The sequence below is a fragment of the Symphalangus syndactylus genome, chromosome 1 (assembly GCF_028878055.3).
Source record: "Symphalangus syndactylus isolate Jambi chromosome 1, NHGRI_mSymSyn1-v2.1_pri, whole genome shotgun sequence".
Taxonomy (NCBI): Eukaryota; Metazoa; Chordata; class Mammalia; order Primates; family Hylobatidae; genus Symphalangus; species Symphalangus syndactylus.
Genome location: NC_072423.2, coordinates 158,368,730 through 158,391,905, shown reverse-complemented (window position 1 = coordinate 158,391,905; position 23,176 = coordinate 158,368,730). Strand labels below are relative to the sequence as shown.

General features: G+C 43.6%; 1 protein-coding gene and 1 long non-coding RNA gene across 6 annotated transcripts in view; one reads left to right on the top strand and one right to left on the bottom strand.

The window, feature by feature from the left end:
• LOC129487996 (uncharacterized) overlaps positions 1–21,335 on the bottom strand; it is a 47,303-nt gene extending 25,968 nt beyond the window's left edge. Inside the window, exons 1-2 of the long non-coding RNA XR_008659542.2 lie at positions 21,196–21,335; positions 20,520–20,714 (exon numbers count right to left, since the gene is read on the bottom strand). This is a non-coding gene — a long non-coding RNA (uncharacterized lncRNA). The remainder of the gene's footprint in view (positions 1–20,519; positions 20,715–21,195) is intronic.
• DLGAP2 (DLG associated protein 2) overlaps positions 1–23,176 on the top strand; it is a 926,579-nt gene that overhangs the window by 823,204 nt on the left and 80,199 nt on the right. The gene's annotated exons all lie outside the window — the stretch shown is intronic.

Below are 23,176 nucleotides of genomic sequence, written 5' to 3'. Positions count from 1 at the left end.
TTGTTATCAGCTTAAAATAGATTGTTACATGTTATGTAAGCCCCAAGGTAACCAAACACACCAAAAGAAAAAACTGTAGAAGTTACACAAAAGAAAAAGAGAAAGTAATCAAAGCATACCAATACAAAAACACTAACAAAATATAAAGACAACAGAGGAAAAGACAGACAAAAGAACTGTGAAACTAACAGAAAACAAAAAAATGGCAATACTAAATCCTTCCCTAGTAGTACTTATTTTAAATAGAAATGAAACTCCCCAATCAAAAGACAGTGCCTATACAGAATTTTTAAATAAACAAGACCCAACAATATGCTCTCTGTAAGAAACTTGCTTTAGATTTAAGAACACACATAGGCTGAAAGTGAAAAGATGAAAAAAGATATCCCAAACAAATGGTAACCAAAAGGGAGCAGGTGTAGCTATACTTATATCAGACAAAAACTGTCAGAATAGACAAAAAAGGACATTATATAATAGTAAAAGTTCAATGCAACAGGAAGACATGACAATTATAAATACATGCCCTCAACATCAGAGCACCTGAATATATAAAGCAAATATTGACAGAATTAAGGGGAGAAGTAGACAGCAATACAATAATAGTAGGACCCAGAAGCAACAACGCACGGCGGAAACCAGCGCCTGCAGCCAGACCTTGGTTACCTAGCACCGTCTTCTCATAACAGGAACCAGGGCTCTTGGAAGAAATGTTTGATCCCAGTCTCGTGCAGGGAAATGGCAAGATGAGCGTGGAATCTCGTGTGGCTTCAGAAAATAAGGAAAGACTGGAAGCGTGAGAGGAGCAGGCAGAAAAGGTATAGACAGCAGCCTGGTCCGTGGGATATCCAGTTACCTCCATTTCAAAGGGAGCAGGAGAAACTTCACAGTGGAGGGAGCCAGCCCCCACGCCTTGACCACATGCTCAGGTGAACGCCAGCCCTGCCGGACACCTTGATGTCAAATGGCCCTTGACCCTGTGCACCGAGAAAGCTGACATCACGCCTGTGGGGTTCTTGCCAAGAACAGGTTTCCTCCTTCTAATCGTGGGCAAACATCACGGAGCCCAAAGGGACATTTTTCAAGGTAAGGGACAAATGCTCGTTGGAAGCATCCAGGCCACAAAAGACAAGGGGAACCCTGGACGCCGTCTCCAACTGGAGGAGGTTTAGGGAGGCAGGAGAGTGAGCGCAGTGTGGGGTCCTGGACAGGACCCAGCACCGTGGAGGGATCCTCAGTGGGATACAATCCGGATGAGGTGTGTCGTGAGCTGGGAGTGCTGTCCTCGGTGGAATTCCCTATCTTTCTCACCCACTGTGGTGATGTAAGATGTTACCATTAAGGAAAGGTGGTGGAGGGTAGATGGCAGCACTCCCCACTGTCTTCGCCACTTTCCTGTGGGTCTACAGTTGCAAAATTAAACATTTTAAAAGTTAAAAATTGATTATTGAACTCAAAAATTTCCAAAAAGTAGACAAATACAGGCCACACTCTTTTGTTTTTGTTTTGTTTTGTTTTGTTTTGTTTTGTTTTGTTTTGTTTTGTTTTGAGGCAGAGTCTCACTCTGTTGCCTAGGCTGTAGTGTAGTAGCACAAAAAATCTCTGGTCACTGCAGCTTCTGCCTCCCAGGTTCAAGCAGTTCGCCCACCTCAGCCTCCCAAGTAGCTGGGATTACAGGTGTACCACCACGCCCAGCTAATTTTTGTATTTTTGGTAGAGATGGGGTTTCCCCATGTTGGCCAGGCTGGTCCCAAACTCCTGACCCCAGGTGATCCGCCCACCTCGGCCTCGCAAAGTGCTGGGATTACAGGTGTGAGCCACCGCACGCGGCCAGGTCACAGTCTCTTATGATGACTAATAGAAGTAGAGTTTAACTGCCAAAAATACAGTTTTTTAAAAAAAGTTAAACATTTTAAAATTCGAACACTCATCCCTGCCCCTGCTCTTTCTCTGTGCTCTGCCTCCTGCCAGCCGTGCCCCCTGGGCACTGCCAATTCTGTCCCAGCTCTGACTTCTTCCTGCCACTCACTTGGGGCTCCAGCTGTCAGCAGGACCGTCATGGGGTCACTCCACTAACTGGCCTTCCGCTTCCCATCTTGAATCCATGCACTCTGTTCTCCACGCAGCAGCTCCTGGGGTTTCTTTTTTTTTTTTTCTTTTTTTGAGAGTAGATCTCGCTCTGTCACCCAGGCTGGAGTGCAGGGCATGGTCTCAGCCCACTGCAGCCTCAACCTCCCGGGTTCTAGCGATTCTCCCACCTCAACCTCCGAAGTAGCTGGGATTACAGGTGCTTGCCATCTCACCTGGCTAATTTTTGCATTTTTAGGAGAGACAGGGTTTTGCCATGTTCACCATGTTCACCAGGTTTTACGGGCTTTTTAAATATGTATATAAACTCTTTATTGACAAAGAACATACAGACACGAAAGAGGAGAAATAATGGGTTCCCACCTCAAAAATCCTCCCAAATACTGAAGTCAAGAAATAGGTCGTTCCAGAAGCCCTCAGCTAGCTCCCTGCCCACTTTCTCCCTTCTTCCCAAATTCACCACTACCCTTCCTATTACTGTTTTTTTAGATGAAACCTGATAATTTTATTGTATGATACTCCTATTATTATTATACTTTAAGTTCTGGGATACATGTGCAGAATATGCAGGTTTGTTACATAGGTATACATGTGCCATGTTGGTTTGCTGCACCATCAACCTGTCATCTACATTAGGTATTTCTCCTAATGCTATCCCTCCCCTAGCCCCTCACCCCCCGACAGGCCCCAGCATGAGATGTTCCCTTCCCTGTGTCCATGTGTTCTCATCGTTCAACTCCCACTTTTGAGTGGGAACATGGGGTATTTGGTTTTCTGTTCCTGTGTTCGTTTGCTCAGAATGATGGTTTCCAGCTTCATCCACGTCCATGCAAAGAACATGAAACCATCCTTTTTATGGCTGCATGGTATTCCATGGTGTATATGTGCCACATTTTCTTTATCCAGTTTATCACTGATGGTGATTTGGGTTGGTTCCAAGTCTTTGCTATTGTGAATAGTGCTACAGTAAACATATGTGTGCATGTGTCTTTATAGTAGAATGATTTATAGTCCTTTGGGTATATACCCAGTAATGGGATTACTGGGTCAAATGGTATTTCTAGTTCTAGATCCTTGAGGAATCACCGCACTGTCTTCCAGAATGGTTGAACTAACTTACACTCCCACCAACAGTGTAAAAGCGTTCCTGTTTTTCCACATCATCTCCAGCATCTGTTTTTTACTGACTTTTTAATGATTTCCATTCTAAATGGTGTGACATGGTATCTCATTATGGTTTTGATTTGCACTTCTCTAATGACCAGTGATGATGAGCTTTTGTTCATATGTTTGTTGGCCTCATAAATGTCTTCTTCTGAGAAATGCCTGTTCATATCCTTCACCCACTTCATGATTGGGTTGCTTGGTTATTTTTTTTTTTCTTCTAAATTTGTTAAAGTTCCTTGTAGATTCTGGATATTAGCCCTTTGTCAGATGGATAGATTGCAAACATTTTCTCCCATTCTGTAGGTTGCCTGTTCACTCTGATGGTAGTTTCTTTTGCTGTGCAGAAGCTCTTTAATTAGATCCCATTTGTCAATTCTGGCTTTTGTTGCCATTGCTCTTGGTGTTTTAGTCATGAAGTCTTTGCCCATGCCTATGTCCTGAATGGTATTGCCTAGGTTTTCTTCTAGGCTTTTTATGGTTTTAGGTCTTATGTTTAAGTCTTTTATCCATCTTGAGTTAATTTTTGTATAAGGTGTAAGGAAGGGGTCCAGTTTCAGTTTTCTGCATATGGCTAGCCAGTTTTCCCAACACCATTTATTAAATAGGGAATCCTTTTCCCATTTCTTGTTTTTGTCAGGTTTGTCAAAGATCAGATGGTTGTAGATGTGTGGTGTCATTTCTGAGGCCTCTGTTCTGTTCCATTGGCCTATATATCTGTTTTGGTACCAGTACCATGCTGTTTTGGTTACTGTGGCCTTGTAGTATTGTTTGAAGTCAGGTAGTGTTCTTTGTCAGCTTTGTTCTTTTTGCTTAGGATTGTCTTGGCTATACAGACTCTTTTTTGGTTCCATATGAAATTTAAAGTAGTTTTTTTTTTCTAATTCTGTGAAGAAAGTTAATGGGAGCTTGATGAGGATGGCATTGAATCTATAAATTACTTTGGGCAGTATGGCCATTTTCACAATATTGATTCTTACATTTATGAGCATGGAATGTTTTTCCATTTATTTGTGTTTTCTCTTATTTCCTTGAGCAGTGGTTTGTAGTTCTCCTTGAAGAAGTCCTTCACATCCCTTTTAAGTTGTATTCCTAGGTATTTTATTCTCTTTGTAGCAGTTGTGAATGGGAGTTCACTCATGATTTGGCTCTGTGTTTGTCTGTTATTGGTGTATAACAATGCTTGTGATTTTTGCACATTGATTTTATATCTTTAGACTTTGCTTAGTTGCTTATCAGCTTAAGGAGATTTTGGGCTGAGACAGTGGGGTTTTCTACGTATACAATCATGTCATCTGCAAACAGAGACAATTTGACTTTCTCTTTTCCTATTTAAATGTCCTTTATTTCTTTCTCTTGTCTGATTGTCCTCACCAGAACTTCCAACACTATGTTGAATAGGAGTGGTGAGAGAAGGCGTCCTTGTCTTCTACCAGTTTTCAAAGGGAATGCTTCCAACTTTTGCCCATTCAGTATGATATTGGCTGTGGGTTTGTCATAAATAGCTCTTATTATTTTGAGATATGTTCCAACAATACCTAGTTTACTGAGAGTTTTTGGCATGAAGCAGTGTTGAATTTTATTGCAGGCCTTTTCTGCATCTATTGAGATAATCATGTGGTTTTTGTCATTGGTTCTGTTTATGTGATGGATTATGTTTATCGATTTGCCTATTTTGAACCAGCCTTGCATCCCAGGGATGAAGCCGACTTGATCGTGGTGGATAAGCTTTTTGATGTGATGCTAGATTCGGTTTGCCAGTATTTTATTGAGGATTTCCACGTCCATGTTCATCAGGGATATTGGCCTGAAATTTTCTTTTTTTGTTGTGTCTCTGCCAGGTTTTGGTATCAGGATGATGCTGGCCTCATAAAATGAGTTAGGAAGGAGTTCCTCTTTTCCTATTGTTTGGAATAGTTTCAGAAGGAATGCTACCAGCTCCTCTTTGTACCTCTGGTAGAATTTGGCTGTGAATCCATCCGATCCTGGGCTTTTTTGGTTAGTAGGGTATTAATTACTGCCTTAATTTCAGAACTTCTTTTTGGTCTATTCAGGGATTTGACTTATTCCTGATTTAGTCTTGGGAGGGTGTATGTGTCCAGGAGTGTATCAATTTCTTCTAGATTTTCTAGTTTATTTGCATAGAGGTGTTTATTGTGTTCTCTGATGATAGTTTGTATTTCTGTGGGATTAGTGGTGATCTCCCCTTTATCATTTTTTATTGTGTCTATTTGATTCTTCTCTCTTTTCTTCTTTAATAGTCTGGCTAGCAGTCTATCTGTTTTGTTTATCTTTTCGAAAAAACAGCTCCTAGATTCATTGATTTTTTTGAAGGGTTTTTCATGTCTCTATTTCCTTCAGTTCTTCTCTAATCTTAGTTATTTCTTGTCTTCTCCTAGCTTTTGAATTGGTTTGATCTTGCTTCTCTAGTTCTTTTAATTGTGATTTTAGGGTGTCGATTTGAGATCTTTCCCACTTTCTCCTGTGGGCATTTGGTGCTATAAATTTCACTCTAAACACTGCTTTAGCTGTGTTCCAGAGATTCTCATATGTTGTGTCTTTGTTCTCATTGGTTTCAAAGAACTTATTTATTTCTGCCTTAATTTCGTTATTTACCCAGTAGTCATTCAGGACCAGGTTGTTCAGTTTCCAAGTAGTTGTGCAGTTTTGAGTGAGTGTCTTAATCTTGAGTTCTAATTTGATTGCACTGTTGTCGGAGAGACTGTTTGTTATGATTTCCATCCTTTTGCATTTGCGGAGGAGTGTTTTACTCCCAATTATGTGGTCAGTTTTGGAATAAGTGTGATGTGGTGCTGAGAAGAATGTATATTCTGTTGATTTGGGGTGGAGAGTTATGTATATGTCAATTAGGTCCGCTTGGTCTGGAGCTGAATTCAAGTCCTGAATATCCTTGCTAATTTTCTGTCTCATTGATCTAATATTGACAGTGGGGTGTTAAAGTCTCCCATTATTATTGTGTGGGAGTCTAAGTCTCTTTGTAGGTCTCTAAGAACTTGATTTATGAATCTGGGTGCTCCTGTATTGGGTGCTGCTGTATTGGGTGCATGTATATTTAGGATAGTTAGCTCTTCTTGTTGGGTTGATCCCTTTATGATTATGTGATGCTCTTCTTTGTCTTTTTTGATCATTGTTGGCTTAAAATTTGTTTTATCAGAGACTAGGATTTCAACCCCTGCTTTTTTTGCTTTCCATTTGCTTGGTACATATTCCTCCATCCCTTTATTTTTGAGCCTATGTGACTCTTTGCACGTGAGATGGTCTCCTGAATACAGCACACTAATGGGCCTTGACTCTATCCAATTTACCAGTCTGTGTCTTTTAATTGGGGCATTTAGCCTGTTTACATTTAACATTAATATTGTTATATATGAATTTGATCCTGTCATTATGATGCTAGCTGGTTATTTTGCCTGTTAATTGATGCAATTTCTTCATAGTGTCTATGGTCTTTACAATTTGGTATGTCTTTGCAGTGGCTGGTACCAGTTTTTCCTTTCCATGTCTACTGGTTCCTTCAGGAGCTCTTGTAAGGCAGGCCTGGTGGTGATAAAATCTCTCAGCATTTGCTTGTCTGTAAAGGATTTTATTTCTCCTTCACTTATGAAGCTTAGTTTGGCTGGATATGAAAATCTGGGTTGAAAATTCTTTTTTTTAAGAATGTTGAATATTGCCACCCACCCTCTTCTAGCTTTTGGCATGTCTGCAGAGAGATCCCTGTTAGTCTAATGGGTTTCCTTTTGTGGGTTACCTGACCTTTCTCTCTGGCTGCCCTTATCATTTATTCCTTCATTTTAACCTTGGTGAGTCTGACGGTTATGTGTCTTGGGGTTGCTCTTCTGGAGGAGTAACTTTATGGTGTTCTCTGTATTTCCTGAATTTGAATGTTGGCCTTTCTTGCTAGGTTGGATAAGTTCTGCTGGATTATATCCTGAAGAGTGTTTTCCAGCTTGGTTCCATTCTCCCTGTCACTTTCAGGTACACCAGTGAAATGTAGGATTGGTCTTTTCACACTGTCCCATATTTCTTGGAGGCTTTGTTTGTTCTTTTTCATTCTTTTTTCTCCGATCTTGTCTTCACACTTTATTAAGGTGATCTTCAATTTCTGATATCCTTTCTTCATTTGATTGATTCAGCTATTGATACTTGTGTATGCTTCACGAAGTTCTCATGCTGCATTTTTCAGCTCTATCAGTCATTTATGTTCTTCTCTAAACTGGTTATTCTAGTTAGCAATTCCTCTAACCTTTTTTTCAAGGTTCTTAGCTTCCTTGCGTTGGGTTAGAGTATACTCTTTTAGCTGAGAAGAGTTTGTTACCCACCTTCTGAAACCTACTTCTGTCAATTTGCCAAACTCATTCTCCATCCAGTTTTGTTCCCTTGCTGGAGAGGAGTTGTGATCATTTGGAGGAGAAGAGGCGTTCTGGTTTTTGGAACTTTCAACCTTGTTGTGCTGGTTTTTCCTCATGTTCATGGATTTACCTATCTTTGTTCTTTGATGCTGGTGACCTTCGGATAGGGTTTTGGTGTGGATGTCCTTTTTATTGATGTTGATGTTATTGCTTTCTGTTTGATAGTTTTCTTTCTAACCGTCAGGCCCCTCTGCTGCAGGTCTGCTGGAGTTTGCTGGGGGTCCACTCCAGACCCTGTTTGCCTGGGTATCACCAGTGGAGGCTGCAGAACAGCAAAGATTGCTGCCTGTTTCTTCCTCTGGAAGCTGCGTCCCAGAGGGACACCTGCCAGATGCCAGCCGGTGCTCTCCTGTGTGATGTGTCTGTCGATCCCTGCTGGGAGATGTCTCCCCAACAGGAGGCATGAGGGTCAGGGGCGCACTTGAGGAGGCAGTCTGTCCCTTAGCAGAGCTCAAGCGCTGTGCTGGGTGATATGCTGCTCTCTTCAGAGCCGAGACGCAGGAACGTTTAAGTCTGCTGAAGCTGCACGCACAACCTCCCCTTCCCCCAGGTGCTCTGTCTCAGGGAGATGGGAGTTTTGTCTATAAGCCCCTGACAGGGGCTGCTGCCTGTTTTTCGGAGATGCCCTGCCCAGGGAGCAGTTTTACAGGCTTTTTACACACAGATCAGACCATGTCCCTGAAAACCCCGTGACAGATGTTTGTCACATTGAGCAAAACGGAGCCTCTCCACCTTGGCCCACAAACGTCTCCAGTACCAAGCCCTGTCTGCTCACTCGCCACACTGGTCTTTAATTTCCTCAAATGCTCAGAGCTGTCATGTAGCTTAGGGTCTTTGGAGTTGCTGTTTCCTCTCCCTAAGTGGTTCCTCTCAATCCTTGCATAATTAGTCATTGAGGTATCAGCTTAAATAGCAGCTGTTCACTGAGACTATTTTTTCACCATGCAATCTGAGGTAGCTATGTAGTCACTTTTGATCCTAAAACCTTAATTTAATAGGGTGTGTGTGTGTGATCAGCCCGTGCTACCTTCTTGCTTGTGGGGGCCTCTCTCCCTCACGAGCTGTCAGTCATGCTGTCTGTTGCATCCCAGACCTGGGCCATGCAGGCTACATTTAAGCGATCGGCCCACACTTGTCAAATACATGAATGAGAGAGTGAGTGAATGGATATGTTCTTAATGCCCAGCATCATTCACAACGCATATTCGATATTAATGTTTGTTGAATGGCCCAATATGACAAGAGGAGTAAAAGTGTTTCTACTAGAAAGTGTAAGATAATGTTGTTATTTCTAATTAATGAAATTCTAGTAGAAAGTGTAAGACAATATTGCTATTTCTAATTAATGGTGTGCTCTGATGAATTGATGTCACTGAAATGGGGTCTTTCTTTAAAAATGCAGACACGCTTTACAGCCTGCTGCTTCAAAGTTGGGCATTATTAAGAATCTCCAGCTTTAACAGTGAAAGGCCCATTCCACACAGGGAATATACTGATTCATGCAGCTGCGTTGCCCAGAGCTAGCCAGGCCTGGAGGCCCGAGTCCACGGAGGCCGGACCTGGCCACCCCAGCGTCAGGTCTCAGGCCTGCCCACCTGCGCTGGCTTCATTCAGACCATCCCAGGCAATGATGAGATGGCACCAGCTACTTCAGGCTGACCTTCTGTCAGCCCAGAGACCACCAGGGCAGGAAGGAAGCCCCTCCTCCCCAGGAGTGACAGCAATTTATTCATTCATACATTTATTCATTCCACAAGTGTCTCTTGAGCTCCTCCACACGTCAGGCACTGCTCTAGATGCTCCACAATGTCGTGGGCATGGCAGGCAGCGACTCAGCTCTCGTACTTCCCATCCTGTCACAGAGGAGGACAGATAATAAGCAGTAAACATGACAGGTGATCAGTAAAAAAACTGAAGTGTGTAGCATCTTGAAGGTGTCGAGTGCCACGAGGGAGAATTCAACAGAGTGAGGGGGTCTGTAAGGGTGGGAGGCTGGGTCTCAGTTCTGCAGAGCTTGGTTAGGGCAGAGGCTGGGTCTCAGTTCTGCAGAGGCTGGTTAGAGTGGAGGCTGGGTCTCAGTTCTATAGAGGCTGGTTAGAGTGGAGACTGGGTCTCAGTTCTATAGAGGCTGGTTAGAGTGGAGGCTGGGTCTCAGTTCTGTAGAGCCTGGTTAGAGTGGAGGCTGGGTCTCAGTTCTATAGAGGCTGGTTAGAGTGGAGGCTGGGTCTCAGTTCTGCAGAGGCTGGTTAGAGTGGAGGCTGGGTCTCAGTTCTATAGAGGCTGGTTAGAGTGGAGGCTGGGTCTCAGTTCTATAGAGGCTGGTTAGAGTGGAGGCTGGGTCTCAGTTCTGCAGAGCCTGGTTAGAGTGGAGGCTGGGTCTCAGCTCTGCAAAGCTCGGTTAGGGTAGAGGCTGGGTTTCAGTTCTGCAGAGCTTGGTTGTGATGGGAAGCTGGGTTTCAGTTCCACCAAAGTTGGTTAGGATGGGAGGTGGGGTCTCAGTTCTGCACAGGTTGGTCAGGGTGAGAGGCAGGGCCTTCATTCTATTAGGTTGTGCAGGCAAGGCCATGACATCTCCTCTACGCTGTGATGGGCCCAGCATCCAGCTCATAGTAGCTGGAACAGTCAGTATTTCTGTCTCAGGGATTATTTGTCTAAGGCACTGGGGCTGAGGACAGATCTGCAGGCTTCTAAACCTGACTGCATCATCCTCCCCACGTGTCCTGCTGGCAGGAGACCACTATTCAATATTTGACCACTTCCTATTTGGTGAGATTCCATGCAAATTATTAAACTCAAGTTGCCTCCGCGTGAGGTGTTTTCTGAGTCCTGCAGCTCCTCCTCCCACCTCCCCACACACCCCAGCCACTGCGTCCGCAGCTCTCCTCAAGTCAGGCAAGCTTCGGCCACACATTTCCATTCTGATGCCCAAGACACAGCTGGGACAGAACATGTACTTAAAGACCCTTCAGTGAACAGACACAAAGATGAATGACCCTTCTTCATTTTGTGGACACTGCAGACCCTGTTCACATACGGCGGGTATCGACATGGATTCAGAAATCATTTTGCTGGAAACATTGCTAGGTAACTGGGGGAGAAAGGACCTTGCCATAAATGCATTGGAGTTTGCTGAAAATGTAAATATGAATCTTATCTTCTAACACCAGGGAGAGATGTTTCACTAGGGTGTTCATTGTGATTTGCAGATGAAATGGACAAAATTCAGATTCTCTAGACAGTACCTCAGTGGGGCACCCTGTCCCTCCATCCAAACAGATCCATGTTTCTCAAAGTGTGGTCTGGCCCATAGACCACCAGGAATGGAATCACCTAGAATGTTTATTTAAAATTTGGGTTTGGGGCTGACCCCACCTGTCTAAATTCCATCTCCAGGGATGCGATCCAGGAATCAACATTACATGCAAACAAGAAGTAGACCATGATCCAGGAATCTATATTACATACTAGCATGCAGGAGACTGTGATCCAAAATCTACATTACATGCAAGTATGCAGGAGACCATGATCCTGGAACCTATATTACATGCAAGCACTAAGGAGACCGTGATCCAGGAATCTGTATTACATGCAAGCACGCAGAAGACTGTGATCCAGGAGTCTATATTACATACAAGCACTCAGGAGACCGTGATCCAGGAATCTATGTTACATACAAGCACGCAGGAGACCGTGATCCAGAAATCTGTATTACATGCAAGCACGCAGGAGACCATGATCCAGGAATCTGTATTACATTACAAGCATGCAGGAGACCGTGATCCAGGAATCTATATTACATACAAGCACTCAGGAGACCGTGATCCAGGAATCTGTATTACATACAAGCACTCAGGAGACCGTGATCCAGGAATCTATATTACATACAAGCACTCAGGAGACCGTGATCCAGGAATCTATATTACATACAAGCACTCAGGAGACCGTGATCCAGGAATCTATATTACATACAAGCACTCAGGAGACCGTGATCCAGGAATCTATATTACATACAAGCACGCAGGAGACCGTGATCCAGGAATCTATATTACATACAAGCATGCAGGAGACTGTGATCCAGGAATCTATGTTACATACAAGCACTCAGGAGACCGTGATCCAGGAATCTATATTACATACAAGCACTCAGGAGACTGTGATCCAGGAATCTATGTTACATACAAGCACTCAGGAGACCGTGATCCAGGAATCTATATTACATGCGAGCACTCAGGAGACCGTGATCCAGGAACCTACAATACATGCGAGCACTCAGGAGACTGTGATCCAGACTGGGATTTGCAAAACCATCCAGTGAATGTTTTCTTGTTGCTCCGACACCATCCTTTAAATGTAAACTGACAACAGTCAAACATACTTATAAATAAAATAGCAATGTACTTGTTAAAAAAAGAAAAAGTCAAACATAAATGGCTTAGATGTAAATAATAATGAAGATACCACAGGCAGAATCGTAGCTTCTCTGTGATAGGCCAGGCATCAGAATCGCTGAGCTTAGCATCTGCCGGGAGCTGCTGCAGAAAAGGTCCGATATTTTCCATCATGTGTGGAGTAGTTGTGGTGTAACAGGATAAAGATAGTGCAATCACTTTGTTGTTAGAAGTGACAGCACCAGAAGCCAGGCGCGGCACACCACCCTGCAGCCAGCCTCGGTGCCATCTGCTCGCCCGACCTCGTCGGCCCCTGAGGATGCAGGCCAGGCACCATCATTGCTTCCACTGCCGAAAGAGGAAACAGTGGGTGAATAACACCCGTGACTTACCCAGGTCCATACAGTGAGGATGGACAGAACCGAATGCAAGCCCCAGACCCGGACCTCCTGACCTCCACTCCTGTGTTCTGGACACAGCTCCTGTCGCTCGGGGGAGTAGACCAATTTGAGCCGAAGATGGTTCCATACTTGATTTGCACATCCGTCATCACACAAGTGGATACAGCAGGGCTCTCAGAGCGCGTGCCTCTGAGATGCTTGAGAAGCAAAGTGGTCTCCATATTCCCCTGACGTTTTCTGTTCGCTGCTTGAAGGAAGCAGATGATCACAAGAATCTGTGGTGAATGCATGAATCCGGGGCTGTAGTGAGAGCGGCCTCTCCTTTCCCCATTAGCTTTAGAAACGTGCCACATTCTTGCGGGCCTAAGTGCCTCTTTAGGAAGAAATCTTTTCAATTAGCAATCAAAGACTTTTATGCCCTGCTCCTTTTGATGGTGGTCACCTCTAGCAAACCTGTGATCCCGCTGATGTTACGTTCCCTGTTATAATGGAGAAAACAGAGCACGCAGCCTTTGCTAACTGTCTGAGCCCACAGCGTCCTTGACGGGCTGAGAACCGAAGCCTGCAGCTCCCCACTCTGGAAATATACTGTTGACTTGTTTTCATGTTTGTCTGAATTATTAGTTTATCATGTAGTTGTAATAATCCATGGCAAATGTTTAAAATGTGCCACAAAAGCAACACTTGCCAAATTTGGAATCGGAAGGTCTTCAGGCTCAAATCTCAGCTCGAGCTCGTGCTGTAGAACCTGTCACCTCTGAGTGAAGACTTTCTCTTCTTGTTAAAGCAAGGTTGATTATAATACCTTCAGCAGAGAATCATAACCAGCGCCAAACGAGAGGCGAAGAATGAAAGTATTTGTGGAAGATGAATTATTGTTAACTCTGCTGCCCCAGAGCTCCCTCAATGTCCTCCCTTGAGGCCCGAGAGAGAAGACGAACTGAAGGTACCGCTGTTTTTTATTTTTTGAAAATTTGCTTCAAGTCTACATTCAGAGCGTACGATTCATTTCAACTTTCAGATGACATAAAGCTAAATAGAGTGCTCTTCGTATCTTATTTTCCTCCTTTATTGAGATATGATTTAAGTGCCATACAATTCATCCACTTGAAGTACAATTCAGTGGTTCTTAGTTTATTTATGGAGTTGTGCAAACATCAGTGCAATCCATTTTAGAACATTCACTTCACACCAGAAAGAAACCCTGTACCATCACTCCCCACTTCCCGTAACTCCTCCAACCACTGGCAACCACTAATCTGCATTCTCCCTGTCGTGGCCATGGAACCCCACAATGCTGTATCTTTGTGTCTGGCTTCTAGCATAAAGTTTTCAATGTTGATCCACATTGCAGCTTATGTCAGAACTGCAATTCTTTTTATAATGGGACCATATTCCTTTGTATGGATAGACCACAGTTTATTTACCCATCCATCATGGATGTATACTTAGGTTGTTTCCTTTTGGGGGCTATTATGAATACTTCTGCTAGGACCATTATTCTTCTTGTTTTCTGAGATGAGGTCTTACTCTGTTGCTCAGGCTGGAGTGCAGTGGCACAATCTCAGCTCACTACGGCCTCCACCCCCTGAGCTCAAGCAATCCTCCCTCCTCAGCACCCCCAGGTAGTTGGGACCACAGATGTACACCACCACACCCAGCTAAGTTTTTGTATTTTTGGTAGAGATGGGATTTCACCATGTTGCCCAGGCTGGTCTCAAACTCCTAAGCTCAGGGGATCCACCTACCTCAGCCTCCCAAAGTGCTGGGATTACAGGCATGAGCTACGGCACCTGGCCTCTTGTATGAGTTTTATGTGGACACATGTTTTCATTTCTCCTGGGCATATACCAAGGAGTGGAGATGCTGGGTCCTTGATAACTCAATGTTTAACCTTTTGAGGAACTCCCAGACTTTTTCAAAGTGGCTGTCCTACATATAATATTAGATAACATAAATTAGTTGCATATGTAACATTATATTATTGTATTATGTTTTCATATACATGTTTATATAAAAATTATCCATCATTTTTAAAAATCTGATTTGTATTCTTTAATCTCTAAAGATTTACAGAGACACAATTTTGTAGCAAGAGCAGATTTTTCATCTATCTTAAAATGTGTATATTCGTCAGTATGGATATACTGACACCCACATCCCGGAGGACAAATGATTGGAAGATTTCCATAATGTTCATCACAGCTGTTCTGACGTTTAAGTCACTGTCCTTTCTCAAAGGGAATCTAATTTATACTCCTTAGCACAATATTGCTATCTTTTCTTAGAAATACATTTCAAGCAATTTGAGAAAAATAAGATTTTTAGAAAGACATCGGGCCTCTGTAAATATATCCTTTAGAAAATTGACTTCAACTGAAATTTCTCCACTGCGCACCGAGCTCCATGAGGACAAGGGCGACGCCTTCATAAATGATGCCGAGGAAGTATTTGATAGATGAGTAACACCTTTTCTAAATTAACATGTTTTGGGAGAGTATTTTGACAGCAGCAGTAAACGCCCTTTTTCGAGAACCTGTTCTGCCCTGGTTCGGACAGATGTAGGTCTCCATTCTTCTGAATTCACGTCAACCCTGCGTGTTCAGTTCACTCATACTGGCCTCCTCTGTATTCTTTTTGGAAAAATTGTAGAGAAAGATTAGCAAATTGAATTTTTTAAAAATAAGCCTCAAAAATGTTGAATGCCAAAGGACTAAATTGCTACCTTCCATCCTAGTTCTATCAACTATTCCCAGTACAAATGTCAATGATAAGTCCAGGCTTTGCAATGCGTGACCTGACAGGTCTCAGACTTGGCAGTGTTTTCAGTGAAAATGGGCCTCAGGGGGCCTTCGGCAGAGCCAGATGGGGGACGCTAGTTCACTGCAAGTGTATACCCTGGCTTCAGCGGTGACTGAGTCCTTGTGGCCTAGGGGACATGGTAGATCATCACATACTTCTCATGGGATCCTTCACAAACTCCACCAGCACCTTCAGCAGATGGGGAAATCAACTCTTCAAAGGCAGAAAAAAAATGGATGGTACAGACCTGGGGTCTCCTGAGCATTTGCCGTCGGGCAAGAGAGCAGCTGTGGGGCCTCAGTGAACACGGAATCACCAGCCGCATTGGCAGAGACCTCACAGTCAGCGCTGCTGGTACCACAGGCAGGACAAGGGGTGCCGAGGTTGGAATATGACCACAGACACCCAGCGGACTGGAGGTGGCCTCTGCCGCAGCTGCCATCGACGGCTTGGACCGCACTTTGTGTTGCCAGCATCACCTCCAGGTGTGGAGAAAACACGTCTTACTGGAGGACCTTGTGCCCACACGAGCTCCAGGGACTCTGGGAAAGGAGACCTCCCAGGCAGAACCCACCGTGGTGCAGCCTCTGCCTCTGCAGTGCTGGGCTCCCCAAACCAACAACTACAGCAGCAGAACTGAATGCAGGTTGGCCGAGACAAGGACAGATGTTCACCCTGGCGTCACGATTTTTTAAAATGTAATAACGGGGAGTTCTGGCTCTGGGATAATAGCTTATGTTGAACAAATGCTCATACAGATGACAGCCATGAACTGTGGAACCCACATGCACGTGCACACACACATACACACACACATCCTCCTGTTAGTAAGCAGAGTTGGGCAGGAAGTGGAGACTATTCACATTTTAAAGGAAAGGCACCGCACTTACTCGGGGCTGCCCACGGTCCCATGGGTTCCCTCTGAGCACCCTCACTACCTGCCGCGGGAGGGCAGTAGGAACTGGAGCAGAAAGCCGCAGTCTCCTTTGATGTGTCTGTTACAGGATGGGATTTGGGACTGCCGGAAGAAGTGGGGGCCAGCACACAAGGGATGGAGCCACAGAGGGAAACTCCAAAGTCTGTTAACACTTGGAGACCCCTGAAAAAGTTTAGTTTCCAGCTGCTGACCACCAACGGTGAAGATCAGTCTGGAGGCTGAACCCCACCAAGTGCACAGGCCAGGTAAACTATCTGCAGCCTCCCCAGTCCCACACCAGCAATGCACGAGCCAAACACCCAAAGCTCAGGAGGATCGGCCACAACCAAAACTAGCACACATTGGTGGAGGGAGCAGGTGCCAGGGTCTCTGCCAGTCGTGTCTTTTATGCCAAAAAGAGGCTGAAGTTATAGCAACGTGAAACCCACATGCAAGGAAAAAACTGATGTGCTCAAAACTGATGAGAAGACCCTCATGTTAGAACTCACCGGAAAGATCTTTAAAGCAGCCATTGTAAGGTCTTATGAATGACACAAAAATGGCTATTGCAAGGTTAAAGATCTTAAAGGAAAAGAAGGTCCTAATGCCTGACTAGATGGAGAAATGAAAGCCATGAGAAAGAGCCAAATTGAATTTTCAAGAACAGAAAACCACAATATCTGAAATGAATTTATGGGATGGGTTTAAGAGTGAATTGAGAGAGCAGGAAAAAAGCTTAGTAATTTGAAAATAAAACAGTAGATATTCTCAAATATGAAGAAAGTAGGAGTAAGATGTTCAAAAAAAGAACAGAGTCTCAGTAATATGTGTAATAAGAAGAAGTGAAGGGACACACATATAATTAGAGAATCAGGGAGAAAAGTGAGAGAATTTGGCAAAAGTTTTTGAAGAAAAAATGGCCAAATATTTTACAAATTTGGTTTGAAAGAATCCATAGACCCAAAATACTCAGTGAACTCTAAGAAGATAAATAGAAAAAAATCATACCTAGCCACAAAATAGTTACACTTTGGAAAACCAGAGAGAGAAAAATCTATAAAGCAACCAAGGAAGGGGTCAAACAGAACACACAGGAATAATTAGAAAATTATGACTGCCTTATTGTCAGAAGCAATGGGAGCCAGAAGACAATGGAATCGTATCTTTAAAGTGATCAAAAACATCCATTGATTCAGAATACTATACCCAGCAAAAATATCTTTTAAAAAATGAGAGCAAAATAAAGACTTTTCAAATAAACCAAAGCTAAGGAATCTATTTTAAATTAAATACATGTATCCACATGTGGCTACTTTTTTGTCTTTCATTTAGTTTCAGGGGTACATGCATAGATTTGTGATTTAGGTAAACTCATGTCGTGGGGGATTGGTGTAAGATTATTTCATCATCCAGGTAATAAGCATTGCACCTAATCGGTATTTTTTTCTGATCCTCTCCCTCCTCCTACTCTCCAGGAGGCCCCAGTGTGTGTTGTTCTCCTCTCTGTGTCCATGTGTTCTCATCATTTAGCTCCCACTTAGAAGGGAGAACATGCAGTATTTGGTTTTCTGTTCCTGTGTTATTTTGCTAAGGATAATGGCCTCCAGCTCCATCCATGTTGCTGCAAAGGACATGATCTCATTCTTTTTATGGCTGCATAGTATTCCATGGTGTACAGGCACCACATTTTCTTTATCCATCTGCCACTGATGGGCATTTAGGTTGATTCCATGTTTTTGCTATAGTGAATAGTGCTGCAATGAATGTGCATGTGTTTTAATGGTAGAATGAGTTCTGTTCCTTTGTGTGTATAGACAATAATGGGATTGCTGGGTCAAATGTTAGTTCCATTTTTAGTTCTTTGAGGATTTGCCACTCTGCTTTCCACAGTGGTTGAACTAATTTACGCTCCCACCAGCAGTGTATGAGCACTCCCTTTTCTTCACAGCCTCACAGCATCTGTTGTTGTTCCACTTTTTGATAATAGCCATTCTGATGGGTGTGGGATGCTATCTTATTGGGGTTTTGGTTTGCATTTCTTAAATGATTTATGGTGTTGAGCATTTTTTCATGTGCTTTTGGCCACATGTGTGTCTTCATTTGAAAAGTGTCTGTTCATGTTCTTTGCCCACATTGTTTTTTGCTTGCAAATTTGTTTAAGTTCCTTATAGATGCTGGATATTAGACCTTTGTTGGATGCATAGAGTGCAAATATTTTCTCCCATTTTTTAGGTTTTCTGTTTACGCTGTCAATAGTTTCTTTTGCTGTGCAGAAGCTCTTAAGTTTAATTAGATCCCATTATCTACCATAACAGACAGCACACCTCTAGAGCAACCACTCAAATATTAACGCTATGCCATACAGCCAATACGAGCTAAAGCTCAATGCTAAAAATATTTGATTAACCCAAAAGAAAGCAAAAAGAAACCAGAGGAACAAATATATGAATAGGACATATGGAAAACAACAGTAAAATGGTAGGCTTCAACCCAGTCATAATAACAACTGTACTAAAGTAAGTGGAATGAGTAAGTAAAAGGCTACAATTCTAACCCTGGGGAAAAAAAATGTCAACATTAAGGGTGCAACATTTAACTCCCTCCCTAAGATGAGATAAAACACCAGGGTGCCAACTCTCATCCCCTCTACTTAACATTCTAATGGAGGTCGTTTCCAGACGCAGAAGGCAAACAAGAAGAGAAAAAGCACCAAGTTTAAAAGGAAGGAGCTCCTTCCATGTTTATATTCCAGGTTTATTCTTAGATCACATGATTGTTTTATATAGAAAACCTAAGGAAAATACAAATCAAATCCTCGAACAGATCATGCCATTCATCAAGGCTAGGTCGTGAATGAAATAGGTAGAAATCAATTGCATTTCTGTAGACCCGTAATGGATAACTGGAAAATGCAATTAGTTTTAAACATCTCAACAGCATTGTAGAATTGTGGTGCTCTAAGATAGACCATCTAAATAAATCGAGAGCTAGACTGTGATGCATTGGAAGCCTCAGTAATGTGAAGATGCGAAATCTCCCCAGATTGAGGTATGGATTCAGTGCAACCTCAGTAGAATCAATGTGATTCAAAGCAACCTCAGTTTTTAGAGAAACTGACAAGAAGATTCTAAAATGTGTGAAAACGTGAAGAACCTAGAAGTGCCAAAACAATCTTGATAAAAAAGAACACAGTTGGAGGACTCACGCTATCTGATTTCAAGACTTGCGTTAAATCTAATCGGGACAGTGTGGTATTCATGTAAGAATAGAAAAGGGTCTCTCAACCTCAGCACTCTTGATATTTGGGGCCAGACAATCCTCTCTCATTGGGAGGGTCTCCATGCAGCTTCAGCATTCTTGATATTTGGGGCCAGACGATTCTGTCTTGTTGGGGGCTCTCTGTGCACCTTCAGCATTCACGATATTTGAGGCCAGATGATTCTCTCTTGTTGGGGGCTCTCTGTGCACTGTAAGATCTTTTGGTGGCATCTCTGGCCTCTGTCCAGTAGACATGAGTAGCACCCTCCTCTAAATTGTGGCAAACCCAAAATATCTCCAGACATCACCAGATGTCCCTTGAGGGCATAATCACCCCAGATTAAGAACTACTCGTATAGACAAAATAGATCCGTGTGACAGAAGAGAGACTCCAGCCATCAGAATCTTTAAATTCTGATCATTAAAAGACACAATTAAGAAAATGGAAAAGCAAGCCATAGAATAAGGGAAATGTCTATCCGACCAAGGGCTTGAATGCAGAATATGTAAAGAACTCCTGCAAAACAAGAACATGAAGACAACCCCACAGAAATTGGCATAAAAGCCAAAAGGTTACTTTGCAAAAGAAGATACACAAGTGTCCAGTAAGAATTAGTCATCCAGGAGGTGACAGTTAAAACTTTAGTGGGATACACTTCAATTTCACTAGAATGGCCTAAGTTAAAAAGAATTACAATACAACATGCCCATGAGGTTGTGGGTGGAAGTCACAGTCAACATCTCTCAAAACTCACTGAGTCCTACAAGTGAGACCTGTGCCTTTCACTATCAATTTTCTCTCAATTAATACAATTTAATGGGCATTTGTTTTTCTGTTTCATTTCTATGTAAGAAAGAAAAATAATTTTTTTGGCGAGTTTACCTGTTCTTTTAAGAAAAAGTTAAACAGTTGAAATATTTTGTTCAGACCAGTTCTTTCTGAGACATCTACCAAATGCCAAAATCTGGAGTCACAATACAGGTCTCACAAGGACAAGTTAAACATAGTGTGTGCTAACATTAACTAAGTGCTTACTATGTATTATACTTGTATTACATGTAACGTTCTTACCTAGTATTCACAGAACTCCATAAGTTATGTCCTGTGACAACTGTCCTCATTGTACATTGCACAGATTAAGAGATTTGTCCAAATGACACCATTGGCGAGTGGTTGAGCCAGGTTCTCAACGTGGGCTTTCAGGCATCCACACATGTGATCCACTGTGCATACAAACTGCCTTCTGTGCACCATGTTACTTCCTACCTGTAAAGCACATTTCACGGCCGAGCACACTGTTGGCCTCAGCATAGTGTTTCCTGTAGACAGGAAAAATGATCCCAGACCAGCCTCTTTGAGTGTCTTTCCCATGGTGTCTTGTTTTCACCTTCTAAAAATAAATGTTCCTGTTGTCTCATCCCCCCATCCAAGAAAACTCACAGCATTTCTCAAATCACCTGTCCTCTCTGCTGTTTCCTGACAAATTGTTCAAAAGTTCCACTCGTGCTTCCATTTTCTTACCTTAACATCTGCAATCTCATTGCTGCACCCAGATCCACTGAAACTGTCTTTTTTGAAAATGACCCCAGGTTGCTCCATCTGATGGCCTTTCCCCATCTCATTCCACTTGATTTCTCAGCGTCTGCTCTGCAGCCGGGCTCCTCCTGTCCCTCGGGTGCCCAGGAGCCTTCCCTGCCCCATGCCCCTCTCACTTTCCTCCTGGATTCCCTTCGTGGCCCCACCTCACCCGGGAGGCCTCCTTCACCATTCTGCTGCGTGACGCTCATAGCCTGACATCTTCCACACTTTCACATCTGAAGCACTTAGAGGTTCACAGCCCTGACCGTCACACTTGCTCTGTTCTTTCACAGGCTTCTTGGAAGTGCCTTAGAATCAGCAAGTCCAAATCAAACTCACGTCCAACCTCCGAAACCTGTTTTTCTTCCTAGCGTAGATCTTGCCTTTGTTGGGAAAAGTCAAGGTGCCTTGGAATCATCCGAGCTCTAACACATTCCTCATTCCTCTGGGCTGTGTCCCTAAAATCTAAGCCCTTTTTTGTCTCATGCAAAACCAGCTCAGGTCTGCAGGAGCCTCTCGGGGTCTGTGTCCAGGGTGCCACTTCCTGCATTCAGGCACCTCGTCCTCCAAGCCCCACCCACAGGGTCCGTCCTGAGCTCCCAGCTCACAAGTCCCTGATCAAGAACTTGCAGTGCTTTTCTTTTGCCTGTGGCATAAACATCAAGCTCTTTGGGGTGTCCCTCACAGTTTCCCACTCTGCTTTGCCAAACTTCTCTCCCAGAATGCCTTTACCCCGTTACCCTCTGCTCTCCAGACAAACAGTGCTCAGTCCCCGCCTCCAAGCTGGCACATGCTCTAGATTTCCTTTTAGCATTTTGCATTAAAAAATCTATGTTCCAGTCTTTGTCCCCAACACACTGTCGACTACACGAGTGCTACTCTTGCCATCTTGCAGAAGGCCTTTCTTGCACTTCCAAGTACCCAAACTTACGTGGCAGGTGCACCTTACTGAGATGCCTTGTCCTTTTGTTCTGTTTGGGAAGCCTTTGGTGGCACATCCTTGGAAAGCTGCCCAGCCGTGGTTATAGCAAAGGACGGGTAGAGCCAAGTGGATGAGAGCCAGAGGAGGTTGTCCTGGCTGGGTCAGGGGCAGCTGCACTGGGCAGAGGAGAGCCAGAGGAGGTTGTCCACACTGGGGTGGGGTCAGCCCCGTTGGGACCCAGGCCAGCATCATGCATCTGAGCATGCTGGCTCTCTCAGCTGGCCCTGGGTCAGCCACTGCAGCCCCACCTGCCACGGGCCCCAGGAAGAGCAGTTGTCAGCATGGAGAAGGCAGTACTCTGCTCAGAAGCCACTGAGCAGGTGCTCCATGGACTCACCACCTGGAGCAGTGTCACACCTCAGAGGAACCATCAGCACCAGAAAGGCAGCCAAGCAAGGGTATGGCATTTCTGAGCCTCTGCAGTCAAGGGTATGGCGTTTCCAAGTCTCTGCAGTCGAGAGCCCAGAGATGGGTTGTTGGGATAACTGTGGGGCATACCAGTTGTGGGCGCCAACAGTGAGATGCAAATGTGGCTTTCCCTCAAAAATGTACAATCAGGGAACAAGCATGCCTTCATCTCCTGCAAGGGCACAGAAAGCTGAAGAACACTTTTTCCCCTGAATGTGGAAATAATCTGGAAAGAAGCCATTTTCTGAAATCCAGTCATTAATTGTGATATTATTTGAAATGTGTACTGAAAGATGTTCTAAGAATTTCCATTTTGCCGGTGGAATACTACACACACGTGCACACACAGCACACACACATGTGTGCACACGAATGTCTGTTTCACTAGCGCTGTTTAGCATGCTCCATTTTCCATTGAATGCAGTGGGAGAAACAATTCTTATATTTGGGAGCTTCTCCTGTCAGATCCCATTTATAGAAACGAGAGGATGCTCTCTGTATTTCAAATGAACGTATTTAGTATAAGAAAAAAAATTTCTTAAATATCTCCTTAGCATAACCTGCATGGAATCATTACTGCTTTCCAGTGTAACAAAGGAGATGGTTTGCTCTGTGTATTTTCAAGTACGTTTAGACGGATCTAAACAGCTGGGGTCAGAGGCCCTTTCAGGAGTACCCGTTGTTATGTACATTTGTTCTCATAATGACCTAAGTCACAGAGGAGGTTCTGACCCCAGGATTCAGCAAGCAGCTCTGGAAC